We start from the raw sequence: 14565 nt of genomic DNA on the forward strand, positions 1-14565 counted from the left end.
CAAGGAGTGCTGTGCCACGCAGGGGTGTCCCCCACGTAGGGGAGCCCCACACACTCCTTAAGGCAAGCCGCCCTGCGCAAAAAACAGCACAGCCTGCCCAGGAGTGGGGCTGCACACGTGGAGAGCTGACACAGCAAGATGACGCAACAAAAAGAGACGACATTTCCCTGTGCCACTGACAAGAGTACCAGCAGAACACACAGCAAATGGACACAGAGAGGAGAAGAGCAGACAAGAGGGGGGGTGGGGGAGGGAAGGGGAGAGAAATAAAATTAAATAAATAAATCTTAAAAAAAAAAAAACAGACCCTGTTGAATAAATAGGCAGAGAAGATGAGTATCTAGGTTATAGAAGTTCAGAGTAAGATTTTCCCAACCTTTGGGAGCAGCATCAGCTAGCAGAAAGACCAAAGCATTATTGGAACAATGTATAAAAAATGGAGACTAGGTCATCAAAATTAAAATTTCCCCACATCTTATATACCATAATGAAAACTATAGTTACTAGTACAATTATAATTTTTTCATTAATTTAACAAAGGTACCAGACTAATGCAAGTTATTGATAATGGGAGGGAGGGAGTATATGAGAACACTATTTTTTACATGATTTTCCTGTAAATCTACAACTTCTCTAATTAAAAAAATTAAGTTAAATGAGATGTATAAAAAACACTTTATAAATAGTTACATTGTAAATGAATATTTATGATTTGAGAGTGACAATTTATATAAACGCCTAAAACGATAAGGAAAAAAATAAATTTTTCCCCACATCTTATTTTTACCTAAGTATGTCTACCAACAAGGTCCTGACGGAATAAGATACAAAAGTAGTGAATGTTCCTTAGAAAGAGAAAGACTAGGAGCAAGGTGTGGAATACTGAGTGAATGTGGAAGGCAAACTCAGGTTGCATTATGTATTGTGAACCTCTGGTCCATCACGGTATCCGGGAACTCGAATGGGGAAGACAATGTGGATAAGGCAATTCATCTTTGTAGAGAGCCAAGTTCAACTTTGGTCTCAAACTATTTGGGGTTTGGCTTTAAATTTTTGCCTAAGTGATCTTGGCGTTCTTGTTTGGAAATGTGAATGATAATAAGAATAAGAATAATTCAAATGATTCTTGTAAGGATTAGCTGAGTTTATGCACCTACTTGAGTGTCTTTGCACATAATAGGACTCTAATATATGGTGGCTATTATTTTTGAATGCTCACTGTGCGCTGGGCACTGTAATGTATGGTATCTGATACAGTGTTCTCATCACCACTTTAAGTAGGTATTGTGTAAACCAATATACAGCTGTACAAATAGTCTCAGAGAGTTGGATAAGTCCTCAGAGTTCATAATTAGTAAGTGGCAGACCTGAGCCTTACACTCTGGACAGACTGTAATGATTTCCTTATACCATGTGTCTTCACAAGCTTGTGATAATCTGGACACACTTTTATTTTTGCCTTTTCATTTTGCCGAGTGCTGGCCTTGACCTCAGCTTTTGAGCTCCTACTCAACCTTGAGAGGAAACGGAGTGCCATTTATGGGTGTATCTATGTTTTTCAATTCTCCCAACCACCTCTGTTCCATTTCCAAGTTAGGTAAACCCGCACCCTGGGAAGTAGGCCAGTGGAACATTTTGCTGTTTGTTTGCTCTTGGTTTTGGGAGCATTTGGTTGTGTTTGGTTAAAGCTCTGTAGGAACCCAGAAACACATCACTTCCTCTGACTGGTGCTTGGAGTGCAAGTCTTCGATGTGCCAACCCAGGACCAGCAAATGAAAATTCTCACACCCTGCTCCAGATCTAATGAAACAGGAACTCAGGGCTGGGGGAGGCAGGCAGCAATCTGTGTTTCAGCAGGCCGTTCAGGAGATTCTGAAGTGAGCTACAGTTTGAGAACCACTGATAGAGTGTATAAGCATGCAATTGAGCTTTTTATAATAGCTTATATTTGTGATGCACTGATAACTTTTGCATTTCCCTTTTGTGAAATAGAATGATAAACATTGGTTGTAAACAACTTGAGGATGCCATCTCTTTTTAAAATTTCGCTGACCTTGTTCTAACCAGGATATTAGGTATCCTTGATATACCTGATTTATTATTTAAGAATGATTTTCCAGGAAGAGTTCATTGCAAGTGTCAACTTATTTCAATGATGCCAATTTTATCTAGAAGTTTTTCTGTAGATCAAATTTAAATTAACCTGTGATTTTTTTTTAAAGATTTATTTTATTTATTTCTCTCCCCTTCCCCCACCCCAGTTGTCTGTTCTCTGTCCATTTGCTGCGTGTTCTTCTATTTGTCCGCTTCTGCTGTTGTCAGCAGCATGGGAATCTGTGTCTCTTTTTGTTGCATCATCTTGTTGTGTCAGCTCTCCGTGTGTGTGGCACCATTCTTGGGCAGGCTGAACTTTCTTTTGTGCTGGGCGGCTCTCCTTGTGCGTGGGGCTCCCCTACGCGGGGGACACCCCTGCATGGCAGGGCACTCCTTGCACGCATCAGCACTGCGCATGGGCCAGCTCCACACCAGTCAGGGAGGCCCGGGGTTTGAACCACGGAACTCCCATGTGGTAGACGGACGCCCTAACCACTGGGCCAAGTCCGCTTCTCTTAACCTGTGATTTTGAGTCTAGTTCTACTTGTGCTTTAATCAGGGTACATTTTTTAAAACAATTTTATAAAGGGAAAATGGAGGCACTGATATTGCAAATATAATAAGTTCAGGATTTTCTAATTTTGGCCCGATTTTAAATATTTTGAATATTTGTTGAAATCTCTTTCCCAAATTATGTTTTTACAAGTGTTATCACCATGCCTAATAGTTGAGAATTTCATCCTGATGTTCTGGGAGATAAATAATTTCTAATTTTTCAGAAAGATATTTTGTAGGCTGTAGTGTATACATTTGGGGTATTTGCCTGGCTCAGAATATCATTCCCTGATAATTACCCCCCATGTTTATATTTACTTACTCTACGGACATAGCCAGACCATACTGAATTCTCCCTCCTATGGGTTTGGAATTGGAATTTGAAGATGTGGGTCAATCTCTGCTGATCACGCTGATCAGCTGAGGAGATGAATTCAGAAGCTGTGGGGTCTAGAGAAGAGAAAGCCAGTCATTAGAAAGAGACAATCGCCCAGACAGGCCAAGAAAAGCATAGATAAGAGAAGGTAGAGAGAAAGAGCCATTGACATAATCCCTGGTTCTTTATTCTAATCTTCTGCATCATCTAAAGAAATTTCTTCTCTTTGGATTCTTTATAATGTTCCATTATTCCTTTGAAAACTTCAGCGCCCCCCCCCCCCGCCTTTGTTTTGCTTGAGCTTTATTTGAATGAGCTTATGTTATTTCTAACTTAAAGTGCCTGATTAAGACTAGAGCCAGTGAAGAAATGTCCCTGTACCATTTAAGTGGGAGAGAAATGTGAGTGATTCTGAAATTCACCCTAAAATTGAAGTTGTTATCAAAATTGAAGGAGCTATCAAACCATTATGTATTAGTGGCTGGGAAAGTTATTAGGATTGTCCCATGCTAAAATTGAGTTAGATCTTTCATGTTTCCATTCAGTTATAGAAGAGCAAAAGTCCCATTTCTATGTCTGTGAGGAGGATGGTTAGGAAGGAGGGCCATTTTGTGTTAAATGGGTTTTCTTGAGCCTCTCTGCACAGTGTGGGGCCGTGCACTTGGACCAGACAGAATGAAATTTGAATTCTGGTCAGATCACTCACCATATAATTTACTTGATGTCACTGTTCTGTAGTTCCTTCTGTGAAATGAGGATAACGGTGGCAGTCTTCTTCGCCTAGCTGTGAGGATTGCCAAGGGTCTAGCTGATAGCTGGTTCTCCCGTGGGGGTCAGTGCCATCACGTGCATGCTTTGTGTACAGCCTCTGTGCCCCCAGTTTCTCTGGCCTCGGTGACATCATAGAAGCAGGAGAAGGGAAATCTGTAAACAGTGGCCATTGAAGAAGCCTGTTTCTTGAACTTTTAACACGGAATTTACTTTTTGTTCAGTGTTATTGCCACCGTGTGGATTTCTTGCGTAATGAAACTCAATCCGAAAATGTAAAAGGGAGATTACTGCTACTATGGTAAATCTCAATTGCCAGTGAGCGCGCCCTCCTCTGCCTGGAGAAATGAGCACCAGCCCTTCTTTCCCTTTGACTTTGTAACATTGAACGTGGTACTGCAAGCATGAATGAGATCATTAATTAATCCCCGCTCCCTCCGTGCATGCAGCTCCCTCACTCTCAGTTGTTAAATATAAAAATCGAATCCCCAAATAATTTGAATTTCAGGGCTGGCAAGTAGTAAATCATTGATAAGTTGAAGACTGACTTCCAATTGAACATACTTTCCACTTACCAGATTGGATAATAGATGCTTGTTTTCACAATTAGTTGATGGTTATTTTGTCGTTATTTACTTATTTCATTTGCCATAAAACACTGAATTACACGAGATTCTGCCTTCTTCTAGTCTATTTCCTGGGGGCTGGCAATTTTCTTCCTTTAGAAACATTTTCTCGTCATTCTTATTTGGTGGGACAGTTCAAGAGCCTGTCTCTATTCCCTTAAGACTCTGCGAATTTCCACCCTTGTGTATTCTTCCCACTTTATGAATAGCCCCCACTCCTCTAACACGGTGCAAATTCTATTTCTTCCAGGACCAATACATCTTACCTATTTTTTTCTGAGTCTTTCAGCAAAAGATTCTTACTTTTTTTTGCTTGTACGACTGGATTTTATAAGTTACTTTAATGTATACATTTCTTATTTCTCTAGCTAGACTATGATTTCGTTGAAAGAAAGAACTATGTCTTTATTCTATTACTAAGAGCACTTGCATTCCCCAAATATTCACGTTCTTGATCCACGGGGGCCGCTCTGCTTCTCCCCAACTCCCTCTGTATAACTTATTCATCTTTCCAAGCAAGCAAGCAAAGAACTACGGTCTACTTTAGGCAGTAGCAGATTGTTGCTTTTTCGTTTCTACTCGTTTTTACCCGAGCAACCCGGGCCCTAGTTTGTGCGCATGCGCGTGGGCGAGGCTCCTGCCGCTCCCCCCGCACTCCCACCCCCGGGGTTTTTGTGCTTTGGGTTCTTTGTTCAAGTTGCGTTTTTTATGGACGTTTTCTTTTTGCTTCTTAGAGACAACAAAGTGTCATTTTAAAACAAATCTCAGGCTGAGGGCTTTGGGGACTAAATGTTGCGGACATGTTTAAAGGCTGGTTTGTAGTTACATTCTTAACAGAGTCGGTTTTCCCTTGTTCTCCGCATGTCCAAGATTGAAACCTATAGTACATTTCTTTGTGTTCTTTTTTGAGTAAGAAAAGATTTTTTGGTACTTCACTCTAACTTTGAGAGTTGAGCCCTATGGTGTACATGGGTGTGCCCTGGGGTTTGTTTTTTTTTTAGTCTTCCCGATTTGCGTGTGTCTCGGCCTCACATCAGTCCCCTTTCTTCACCGGCTGTAAAAATGGAAGCTGGAGATTATCATGGATTGGGCAGGCCCCAATTTCAGACTTTACTTCCCTCCCTGGATTTTTGTGCTCACTTTATTTTTTAATTTCTGAACCTCTCTTGAATTTTGCCAGCTTGGCCATGAATTCAAAGATTTTTTCTCACGTTGTATCTAGAATCCCAACTTCTTTGAATTAGGAAGATTTTTCTCCATGTACACAATCATCATCCACTTAATCTTTTACATAAATTTTAGAATCAGTTTGGAAGATCTTGGAAAAATCCTTTCCTTAGTTTGGATGAAGATTTCATTGAATTTAAATAAGAATTCAGGGAGAACTAACATCTTGGCAATAGCTATTACATACAGCAATGACCCACAGAAAATGTAAGTTTAAAAAACAACTTTGCAAAACTTTAAGAACTTTAAAGGGAAAAAATATATAAATATTACTGAAGGACAGAAGTAAAAATGTAAATAAATGGAATGATAAATCATATTTAAGAATGAGAAGACTAAATATTACCAAGACGTTAGTTCTCCCTGAGCATGTCTTAGAACTTCTTTCTTATGACCAAATAATACTCCACTGTGTGTATGTATCACATCTTGTTTATCCATTCATTTGTTAGTGGACCGTTCTCCAACCTTTTGGCTATTGTGAATAATGCTGGTACAAACAATGGTGTACAAGTATCTGTTTGAGACTGTTTTCATGTTATAAGGGTATATACTTAGGAGGTTACACATGGAGGTTATATAATTCTGTATTTAAATTTTTGAGGAATTGCCATATTGGCATATTGCTTTCCACAGTGGCTGTACCATTTTGCATTTGCACCAACAATGCACTAGAATTTCAGTTTCTCTGCATCCTTTCCAACATTGTTGTTTTCTACTTTTTAAAATAATAGCCATCCTTGTAGATGTGAGGTGGTGTCTCATTGTGGTTTTTTATTTGTATTTCCCTAATGGCTAATGATGTTCTCAGCATCTTTTCGAATCCTTGTTGAGCATTTGTATATCTTTTTGGAAGAAATATCTATTCAAAAAGTCCTTTGTCATTTTTAAATTGGGTTGTTTGTCTTTTTGTTGTTGGATTTTAAAAGTTCTTTATATATTCTGGATAGTAAGCCCTTCTTTGATATATGGTTTGCAACTGTTTTCTCCCATTCTATAGATTGTCTTTTTCATTTTCTTCATAATGCCTTTAATGTAGGCATTAAATTTTGATGAAGTTAAATTTATCTACTGTTTCTTTTGCTGCTTATGCTTTTGGTATCTTGTCTAAGTATTCGTTACCTATCATGAAGATTTGCCCATGTGTTATCTTCTAAGATGGTCATTGGTCAATTATGAGTTAATTATTTTTATGATGTGAGATAGGGGGATTAACTTCAATCTTCAACATGTGGATGGCCATTATTCTCAACACCATTCATTGAAGAGATTATGCTTTTGCCACTGCATGTACTTAGAGCACCGTTGTTGAAAATCAATTGACCATAGATGTGTGGGTCAATTTCTGGACTTTCAATCATGTTCCTTTGATCTAATTATCTATCTTTATGCCAGGACCACACTGTTTCATTGCTGTCACTTTGTAGTACCATTTTAAATTGGGAAGTGTGAGTTCTCTAGCCCTGTTCCTTAGTTCTTCTTTTCAAGATTGTGTTTTGGCTATTCAGGGACCCTCATGGTTCTTTATGACTTTGAGGTTTTTCTATTTCTGCAGAAAAGGCTGCTAGAATTTGATAGGGATTGCATTTAATTTGTAGATCGCATTGGGTATTGTTGCTGTCTTGACAATATTAAGTTTTCCAGTCCATGAACATGGGCTGTCTTGCCACTTAATTAGCTCTTCTTTAACTTCTTTTAGCAGTGTTTTGTAGTTTTTGGTGTACACTTTTTTAATATCCTTGGTTAAATTTATTCCTAGGTATTTTATTCTTTTAGATGTTACTGTAAATGGAGTTGTTGTTTAAATTTCCTTTTTCGGCTCTTCACGTCTATTCTAGAAACACATTTGTTTTTTTGTGTTGAACTTGTACCCTTTCACTTTGCTGAGATGATTTTTTAGCTCTACTAGTATTCTTCATTTTTGTTCTTTAGTTTTGTTCTTATTACTTGTTTATTTGGTGCCTCTCTTTAATGAAATTGTTTTTTCCCTGTATGTGTTGTCAGTGTTGCTGCAAGTTTATATTTGCATTTAAGAATTCCTCTGTTCCTGACTGTTGATACTTCCTTTTAATATACTGTTGCCTCTCTACAATGTTGGAGTGGAAATGTCTGGAATCTGGTAGTAAAGAGTCTGCCAGTGCAGGAAAGATAATTTTTCCATTCCTTTTGATTGTTGCAAAGATTGTATTACCTCTAAGATCCAGTTTTTCATGCTAACTTCTTCAGTCTGGAAGCAGATGTAGAACTGTTTCTTGCTTGACTCTGTGTGTGTGTGTGTGTGTGTGTGTGTGTGTGTGTAGGGGGTATGAAGGTAGGGTCAACTTGCCTGACCACATTACATTCTTTCACTAAGCACTCATCCTAATGAATGTTCTTGGCTCCCTACTCTCCTTTATTTTCATTAATTATGAATTAGAGGAATCCCAAAAGCCAATCTCACCCATATTGATCATCTTATCCAGTGTCTATCTTCACATCAACAGTTTCTTCCTCAATTCAATCCTATCAGATTTCGATCTTTTAGGCATATGTAAATATTTCTGTTTTCTAATTACATTCTTTCTTTTTTTTCAGCATGGTTAAGGGTTTATTCTTGTTGTGAAGTGGAGGTCATTGCATTTGCCCATTCTGTTATATTGATCTAATCTTTACTAATAACCACTAGTTAATTACTAATACCCACTTTTTGTATTCCTATTTCTAGCTAGTTCATATTGGCTCAGCTGTTAGTAAAACATATATTAATAGCACCAGTAATGAAATATTTGTATTTAGCAATCTCTGATCAATACAAACATCAGAGAAGCATTATATTGAATAAAAATAAGTTTTATAACCCATTCTATATAAACCGATACTGTTTCGCATTTCTCTTATACATTCATACATTATGTCACTAATTCTCATGAGATGATTACCATAATTTCAAGTTGTGAAAAATAGATCCAAGGATTAACTGATACTCACCTTATTAGAATGTAACTGATAAAGATTCAATGCCCAGGGTAGCATAGATGTTAAAAGTCAAAATATACAGTCAGGCAGTTTTGGGAAGATGACATCAGAGTAGGCAGGCAGGGCTCAACTCTCTCACCAAAACAATGGAAAAACGGCCAAAGCTGTCTGAGGGATGTGTTTTGGGGGTCGGCAGAAAAGGACAGTGCTGTGCAACCCCCAGGAGGGCAAGGGACAGAGAGATGAAGAACCTGAAATGACAACTGTGAGTTACTAACATCTCCCAGTGGTCGGGAAGGGCACCCAGCTCCTCAAGGTGTGCAACCTGGATAAATGCTGTGGTCTGCTGCAGCTAACTTAGAGGGGGAACAGACATCTCCCTCCATGGGAAGAGGGAGAATGTGGTAGAGGGCAGAGAATAGTTTCTCTCCAGTGAATCTGACTAGGAGAGAATCTTAGCTCTGGCCACACCAGGAATAGGACAAGCAGAGGTGGAAAGAAACATTTCTGTGGAGTTCATTGTGGAGTGTCATCTGCTGGCCAGCTGGGAAACTGCAAGCTGAAAAACTGCTTTTGGGTCTCAGCCCAAAATTCTGGAAGGAAATCTGCGCTTCATTCCTGAATCTCTGGCCTGATTTTGATAACTCCACCTGGGCTATTTTAAATGTTCACAATAATTTTAACTGAAAGTCAAAAAGAGCTGTGAACAAAGAAAATCACTAGGCAAGAGGGAGAAATTGATAGTAAATTCACCAACATTATTCAGGTACCTAAACATCAGCAAAAAATTAAATGCAGTATTAGGAAACAGGAAGAGATGGCCCAGCCAAAGGAACAAATCAAATATCCTGACAAAATCTACAGTCAGACGGCATGGGGTGAAATTTCACTTCAATTACAACTTGTGTGACCACAGGAAAATTATTTAACTTTCCTGTCTGTCAGTTTCTCATCTGTAAAATATTATTGGTTAAAATACTTTCCTCAAGACATTGTAGTGAAGACTAAATATAAAGAGCTTAGAACTGTTATAATCACATAATTTGCATAATCACATATTTATGTCACTATATATATTACTGGTTATTATTATTATTGTTGCTATTATTTTTACCTCATATTCAGTGCTCTTTCACCACATTATATAGTTGTATGTAGGATCAATTTTAGAGATCCTTATGAATTTAGGGGTATGGTCAGAACAAAAAAAAGACTCTCCCAAAATACAAATATACACAAACACATACTTGCACACATGTATGAAAGGACTACTTAACCTTTTGCAGTTGCCTGCATGCTTTCTAGGTTCTAGTCACTGCAAAATATGTCAAAAAATAGTTTTGAGCAAGACAGATTCTCCTGGCTCTCCTGGAGCTTACATTCTTGAAGGTAGACAGTCATTAAATAACTGATTATACTAAACCAAAGTCATTACCATCACACTAAGAGTTTTAGAGCAAGAAATCACTTGGCTAGGTACTACTCAAAAGACTTAGACTAAAGCTCAATCATGATGACTGGACTTTTATTTTCCTGAAGACATGCCTGGAAAAATATTGTTTAAAATTGTTAGAAAATGATGACAGAATTTTCATGGCTTCTATTAGAAGAATTAAAAACTTAAAACTTGTTTATTTTCTTCTTTCACTATTCAAATGTAGGAAACAATCCAGCAGACAGAATAATTCAAGTCTTCGCAGATGTGTGCTGTTGTGAAGAGAAGAGCGTATCTTTTATGGATATGGAGGGAGATGGCTAAAACAGAGCAAATATACATCAGTGGGTTCTTGGATTTTAAATAATGTGTTACAAAAGCAAAAGTAAAAAATCCCTATATGTTGATCCGTGATTGCTGAATACAAGAATCCTTTAATCACTTGTGTCATTAATATGTTTTATTCACAGTTGAGCTAATAAGAAACAGCCTCCAGTTTCTAAAGATTAACATTAAATAAAATTATCAAGTATGTACTGATTGTCTACCATGTCCTGAGTATCTTCTGTGCATTTGTAGCATATTGGTGAACAAAACAGATGACGATCCTGGACCTTATGGTACTTTAATTATGTAATAGAAAATACCCACTGTTCTCCACTCACCCTCTCTTTGTGGAGACAGATGCAGGAGGAGCAGGCTCCTGCTTCTGATGCTAGAACTTAGGGCAAATTAAAGATAACTGAGCCCCAGTCAAGGAAAAGGACAGCTGTTATGCTCCTCTTGCTTGTCCCAGTGATACTTGCTCTTCTGAAGGATCTTCAGTTTACCCTTTAACAAGCAGCTACACTTGTGGGCTTATTTGCAGTCAGGTCCATTGCTCAGGCAGTCACCGATCATCCCATCATCACCAGCCATCTCCTTTTCCAGGCAAAATACTCAGGGCATGTGGGGAGGAAGGATGACCTGCCTGAATATAGTTAATGGACTGATGGGAGTTGAAGCCAGGTTACAATGAACTGAGAAGTGAAAGACTGTTGAGGAAGTATTGTTAGCAGACAAACTGAGATTTAGTATCTTTAGATGTCAGTAAAACAGTCATCCAGGATCCTGTCACTCAGAGATTTGCCTCAGGGCTCCTGACTGTGGAACATATATGAAAGGGACAGTGGACAAAAGACAAGTGCGCTGCAGTGCAGTTACATCTAACACAAAGTTGGGAACCAAAGTCAGAACACAAAATGGAAAATCATGTATTGACAGATTTACCCAGAATAATCCCTTCATCGCCCCCAGTTAGAGCACTTGGCACCTGTTTTTGTTTTTGCTCTATAGCTCTTTGTTAGTCAATGTTTTTGTGCCCTTAGTTAAAACTTCAGCTCCTCTCTCCAGAGTATTGACAAATCCATCAACACTCATGTGTCTGGTCACATAAATCATGCATTTCTTTCTCTCTTTCTCTCTCTTTTTTTTTTTTTTTTTTTTTTTGAGGTTCCAGGGCCTGGGATTGAACCTGGGACCTTGTATATAGAAGTTGGCACTTAACTACTGAGCCACATCGGCTCCCCAGAGTTGTTTTTTTTTCATTTGTTTTGCTTGTTGTTTGTTCTTGTCTTTTTCAGGAGGTATTGGGAACCAAACCTAGGACCTCCCATGTGGGAAGCAGGCACTCAACTGCTTGAGCCACATCCATTCCCCCATGCATTTCTTTTCCTCTTTCTTTTTCTTTCTGACTCTCAATTTCAATTACTTCCTTAGGTTTGCCAATATACAGTGACTGTTTTCAGTTTGATTGTATTTCATTTAAGTGATGATCAATGTATACATGACATTTCAGTAAGTGAAGTGTGTGTATGGTGAGATTCCATTAGATTATTTTTAAAATATCTGGGTCAGGGGAGTGGATGTGGCTCAAGCAGTTGAGCTCCTGCCTCTCACAGGGGAGGTTCTAGTTTGGTTCCAGTGCTTCCTAAAAAAGACAAAAACAAACAAGGAAAACAAAATGGGAAAAGAAAGAAAAAAAAAAAAAACCCAACTCAGGGAAGCCAATGTGTCTCAGTGGTTGAGTGCCGGCTTCCCACATATGTGGTGGTCCTGGGTTCAATCCCCGGACCCAGTACTAAAAAAAAAACATATCTGGGTCAGACTAAGTGTGCCAGGCATACCCAACGACCACAGCTCAGCAGAGCACAGTATGGCAGACTCCTTGAGAAGGTGCCAGCAGAACCATGGAGAAAGAATTCATATATGAAGCTTATCAGAAGACTGCAGAATGGCTTCTATCCACACTGAGCACTGACCTAAGGCGGCAGTGGCCTGTAGTGCTGGGCTAGGAGGTCTGGCTGGTTGATAAAGTAGCTCAGGCTCAGACCTTTGATTATAGTGAGATACCCAGCTTTCCTCAGAGTAGAGCACCAGGCCATACTTGATGATTGGCGTTTGGGTTCCTGAGTGACTGCGCCTGTGTGGTGATACAGGACAGATGCCACTTTTATGAAGACTGCCCACTCTGGAAAGTAACATTCCCAGGGATGGTTTTCCAGCTTATGGGTGTGGACACCCTAGTGGTCACAGTGCAGCTGGGGGCTCAACCCCAAGTTGGAGGTTGGAGAGATCATGCTGATCGGTGATCACATGCCTGGTTTCTCTGACCAGAGCCTGCTCAGAAGCCCCAATGATGAAAGGTTTGGTGATGGTTTTCATGCCATATATGATGTCTATGGCCACAGTCAGAGGCAGAAATCTCACTGTACCTGGAAACAAATGGAAGAGCAGCCAGAGCTACAGGAAGGCACCTATGGGATGCTCAGGGACCCCAACTTTGAGATCATTGCAAAGTTTCACCCGCTGCAGAAGCTGGGGGCTGGTGCTGTTGGCATGAGCACAGCACCAGAAGTTATAGTTGCTCAGCACTGTAGACTTTGAGTTTTTGACTTCTCCCTCATTGCTAACAAGGTTATCCTGAATTATGAAAGCTTAGATGAGGCTAATCAAGAGAAAGTATGGGGGGCTGGGAAACAAAAGGCATGGAAATTGGAACAACTTATCTCCATTCTTATGGCTAGCATTCCACCTCTGGCAATGCCATTTGACCAGCCTCTGAATGGTCTGTCCAGCCTCTCCACCATGGGGTCCATGTAGCTGCTACCTTGTTGGGGTCACCTGTCTCTGCCCTTAAATAATAGCCAAAAAGAGAGGAGGGTCTCTATCCTTCACCTTCCCCACCAGACCCTTTTGGTGGCAGGTCCTTTTTAGCCCAGTTATCTTGTCAAAGGAGTTTCCATCCTTGTTGATCCCACAGAGCTGGAGCTCATGACCTTCCTCTTGGTCATGGATTTGCCCATGATTTGACTTGGGCCTTCAAACTTGGCATTGTGACTGCGACTGACTTGAAAGTGATGTCCTTACATTCCTGGGGGCTCAGTTCTGGAGACCATCCAAGGACTGGGTCAATACTCTTGAACTTTACCACCATGCTTTAAAAATAAAGAAAAGGGTAATAATAAAACAAAAATAGCCAGGTCAGCACTGGGCATTGCAGGACTATTCGGTATAAAGTGAATTGGAATTCTGGAGGCCTAAAGGCCTCTGACTCCCCTTGTCCCTTCAGAGACAAGGTTGGGCATAGAGGGGACCCTTGCCTACTTACTGACCTCACTGAATGATGGGAAGAGAACAATGTGTCTGCCTCAAGGGAGCAAGCCCAGCTGGAATGCACTCCAGAAAATGGCTTGTCAAGAGAGTGTACTACACATAGATTCGGGAAGGGCAAACCCAGTTAATCTTTGAGCAATTATGTTAGTAACTCCTCTTCTCTTAAGAGGAAGCCAGAAAGGGAGGTGGGGATAGAGGAGAAAGGATGGGAGTAAGGGTTAGAGACATGGGAAAAAGGACAGCAGAAACAGAAGGGTAAACATGCCTTTCTTCCCACAATTCCCTCAATGCAAATTTGCTGTCCTTTAGGTACAAAATTTTCCCAAATTTTATAATGAAAAACACCACCAAAGGGAAAATGCCTCTTTTCCTTAAATCTTCAGAGAAAAGTTCCCTTATAATTCCATATCCTTGGTCTACAAATTTGAACTTAAACTAAACAGAAAGCAATATCTTCTTTAAGAGGTTCGTAGTGACTTTATCTTTTACCTATAAGTTCTTTATCAGGGGGTGGAATTTAAAACTTTATGAAATCTTTCAACTTTTTTCATTTTAAAAACAATTTATTGAAGTGTATCATTCATATATGAACATACATAAGCAATAAGTGTATAGTAAAAGTTGTGAACTTACAAAACAAACACATATAACATCATACAGTGTTCCCATACATCATCCCACCACAAATATATTGCATTTAAAAAAAAAAATTTATTGAAATATATCACCCACACACAAACATAAACAGTAAGTATATAGTAATAGTTGTGAACTTACAAAACAAACATAACATCCTACAGGACTCTCATAACTCATTCTACCACCAGCACCTTACATTATTATTAAACTTTTTAAACTAGTGATTAAAAAGCATT

At 39.3% G+C, this 14565-nt stretch overlaps 1 pseudogene; it reads left to right on the forward strand.

Annotated features, from left to right (window-relative positions):
- Window positions 1–12264: 12264 nt before the first annotated feature.
- LOC101442844 (purine nucleoside phosphorylase pseudogene) lies at window positions 12265–13177 on the forward strand (annotated as a pseudogene).
- Window positions 13178–14565: the final 1388 nt, after the last annotated feature.

This window comes from Dasypus novemcinctus, chromosome 20, assembly GCF_030445035.2.
Source record: "Dasypus novemcinctus isolate mDasNov1 chromosome 20, mDasNov1.1.hap2, whole genome shotgun sequence".
Classification (NCBI taxonomy): domain Eukaryota; kingdom Metazoa; phylum Chordata; class Mammalia; order Cingulata; family Dasypodidae; genus Dasypus; species Dasypus novemcinctus.